General features: G+C 33.3%; 1 long non-coding RNA gene across 1 annotated transcript in view; it reads left to right on the forward strand.

Annotated features, from left to right (window-relative positions):
* Positions 1-3,701, forward strand: part of LOC128312780 (uncharacterized) — a 146,133-nt gene that overhangs the window by 64,281 nt on the left and 78,151 nt on the right. The gene's annotated exons all lie outside the window — the stretch shown is intronic.

Raw genomic sequence — 3,701 nt, forward strand, 5'->3', positions numbered from 1 at the left:
GTGATAAACTTCTAAGCTTTTATGTATATTTGTTAGACTACAAGGACTTTGAAGGGAATAATATAATTTTATCATTAGCTAAATACTATGACCAAAGAACACTATCAAATTTTAGACCAACAAGTAAAAATGGAGAGATAATCTAATTATTTTAACACATCTCCTTTCAATCTTATGTACTATGCCAAATAAAAATAAACACTTCTGAAATGAGACACACTTATAATTTTGTTAATTTTAATTCTAATTGTATTTATGATGTAAACTAAATGAAAAATATACTTTAGCAATACTTAGTTAAAAAAAAAAACACTTCGATAAGCACCTCAGAACTAAAATATCATTAAAAAACATTATTTAGGAAAGTGAATGCCAAGATATATTCTCTCTTTTATCCTCTTAGAAAATTATGTCAATAAAGGCAATAATTTTCAAATGCTGTCAGATTTAAGAAGTATCCAAGAATTCTAATACTGTGCAACTTCAAATTTTTTTGAACAAAACACTGGCTTTTTCTTGCAAGCCAAGCAGCCATCAAAAATTTATTTTCATAATCACCAGAGGGCGCCAGTGCCTACAGCATGGTTGATGTAGGTGTGATCTAACCTTCAGGTGGTATTTGGACTTGGATGTGGCCAAGCTAAAAAAGGCCTTAAAAAGAAAATTGATAACCTCTAAAGATATGTATTTAAATTCTGTAAAATCTAAATAATGTTGGACTGTCAGACAAAAAAGAGTTCACTGGCCTATTTATGGGTAACAGGATTTTATTAATATATCTGAATCAGGAATTAAATGGATAATACTTTTAACAGTGAATAAAAAGAGCATTACTGAAGCTATTAACACTAACAATTCATTTAGCACCATATATTTAGCACCAGAATCGATATTGCTAGTTCACACTTAATAAAAACTTTAACTAAAAAGAAATCTCAAAATTGTAGTAAGGATATGGTGGTTTAACAAATTTTCAGCACCATTAATGAGTGAATTATTAAACTTCCTAAGGTTTTGATTGACTTCTCATAAGTCAAAATTATATCATGACATAACTTTTAAAAAGTCATTTTGCATGGGTTTAACTATGCCTTTCCCCACACATATAATGACGATACAAAAAAAAAATATATATATATAGTCAAATATACTGTTAGACATTGATAGAAATCTAACTTTACTCTCCCTAAACACTTTGGTAGGTAAAGGCTTCCATTTATGTCTAGATTTGCATCCTATGATACTGAGGAACATAAGGAATGATGTTATACAAGGGGGAGAACATATACCACAGGCTGAGCATTACTTTCCTTCCTGGACACATTCAAATGATCTGTTTAGCTTCTATATTCATTTCATAAGCATTTCACAAAACACTTCAACTGGCCTAACTGTGTGTTAGATTTGCTTAGGTGAATGTTATAAGTTGATTTAACACATGTGTTAATGAGAAAAATGCATGTTGTTTCAATTCAAATAGTCGGAATAAATTGTAGTAGTTGAACTTGCCTTAGTGTTTGGTCAGCTCTGTGCTGAAGTTGCACAGAGCTTCCAAAGGAACATTTCTACAAAGGTTTCAAGGGAACATTATGGCGCCACAGCCAAACGAAGCCAGTAGGGATCCCCTCAAGGACCACAGAAGTCCCAATGCGTAGGCTACTGAACAGAAACAAAAATGATAATAATAAAAACTGTTCCCACCACATTGGAAAAGCAGATTGAAAAGGTGATCTGTCCTCACCAGGGACATTAAGACTGTGCCTACACAAGTCCTCAAATACAATTCTATAAAGAAATCCATCAGAGTAACATCTAAAATTGTCATTTTCCAGTCTTCTGATGACATGAAAGCCAAAAAAAAAATCTATACTGTGACAGAAATTTTTTCCTTTTTACTGAATAAAGGGTGATAAAAAATCTATACCATAGAGGATCAGAAGAATACGTAGAATATGTAGGATGTAGAATATGTAGGATGCGACTTCTTTTGAATGAAATCATTTGAAATGAAAACCTCAATATTGACTATTTAAAGCTGCTCTTAAGAAATATCTTCTACCCAGACTCTTTCTGCCCCTGGGAATTACAGCGAGAAATAGCTCTCTTAGCACCACGGTTGAATGCTGTGAAAAATATGACACATGGTGTTGACACCAGCAAATTTTCATTTGCTTTAGCCTGGAAAATGAAACATTTCACATGGCTAACTTTAAAAAGTACAGATAGCATAACAAAAATACCCGTTACATTTTCAGCTGAGTAGTTAAATTATAAATAAATGTCTAGCTCTAGTTGTGATTTGGAAAGGACTGTGGTATGAGTTATACATGCAGAGACCCTAGTCTTCATCTGGTATGTTTGATGATTTATCTGGATTTTTGATGCATTCAGAGCTTTGTATTTAAGACATTTTTTTTGTTTTAATAAAACATGGAAAGGTGGGACTCCTCTACACTGTTGCAATTCTAGACTTTTTAGTTAATTCTAAAAATATATTTGTAGACACATTCATTAAACACTTACTGTATTATAGCCACTATATAAGAAACTGGGATGAACACAAAGAATCAGACAAAATTTCTGCCAAAGAGAAGCTCATAAGACTTAATTTTATCCCAAATAAGTTTCATAATGTTAATGATGCTTTTCATATTCATTAATTTCTATTAATATGGTAATTTTAGCCTCCTAGGAATCTCTGTGAAATGTGTAGCAAATATCATTATTCTTTTTCAGAACTGAGAAACCAAGCCACACAAGTAGTCCAGCAACAGAACTGGAACTAAGAACAGTCTTCTTTGTTTAATAGTACTTTTGCTACTTCCGTAGAACTAATATAGGAAAATGAAGGATGGAAATACTTCCTAGATAAATCAAGTAAACATCCCACTAATTACTTTTTGCTCCAATTGCCCTTAGTTAGATAAAAGTTAGACTGGGGGCCGAGTCTTACAACTACTTCTGTTCTCCATTTTAGTCTCCAAACATATTTATGTTTAGTAAAGTCTACATATGTGCCCACAAAAGCAGAATATTATGATATGAAAACATTTGGTCACCACATTCAATTTGTAAAAGGAATCAGGCCAATTGTTTGTCATCATGTAAACCTAAACTCCAGATGGTGGATTTTTCCCTCATTGAATGGATTTAATTAACTCATCTTTCAGTGCATCCACCCTAAGAAACTGCAAATGTGTAGAGAATTTTAAACAAGTAGCTTCCTTCTGTTATTTGCACTCTGGAACTAATGCTGTTTGCTTACTCTGTAACTCTATGGAAGCTTTACATAACTTGAATCTCTTTCTCTCCCTGTCTCTCTCACTCACTCACCCCCACCACACACATGAAATTAATATAAGTGTCTTGACCCAGATGTTGACTTTTTCTCTCTAAAGCGGTTTCCTGAATGAGGAAACACCGCATTTCCAAAATCTTATGAGTGAAATTTTCATAGTGACTTTGATTGGACTTCCACAATCAAACTTAATGGAGGACTGAAAATTATTCTTCTTCACAGACATAGAAATAAGATTTGGTAAGTAGTCCTTAGCGAACCATCTGAAGAGGGCTACTCTGCAAAGCCATAACTATGGTGTGCGTGCAGGATCTTTAATGTGATGCTCAAAGGCTCATGGTGATTGGATTGATTCTCACCAAATAATGACATAAAGAGACAGAAGTGTCCTGGCATCTCTCCA

The sequence above is a fragment of the Acinonyx jubatus genome, chromosome F2 (genome assembly GCF_027475565.1).
Source record: "Acinonyx jubatus isolate Ajub_Pintada_27869175 chromosome F2, VMU_Ajub_asm_v1.0, whole genome shotgun sequence".
Classification (NCBI taxonomy): Eukaryota; Metazoa; Chordata; class Mammalia; order Carnivora; family Felidae; genus Acinonyx; species Acinonyx jubatus.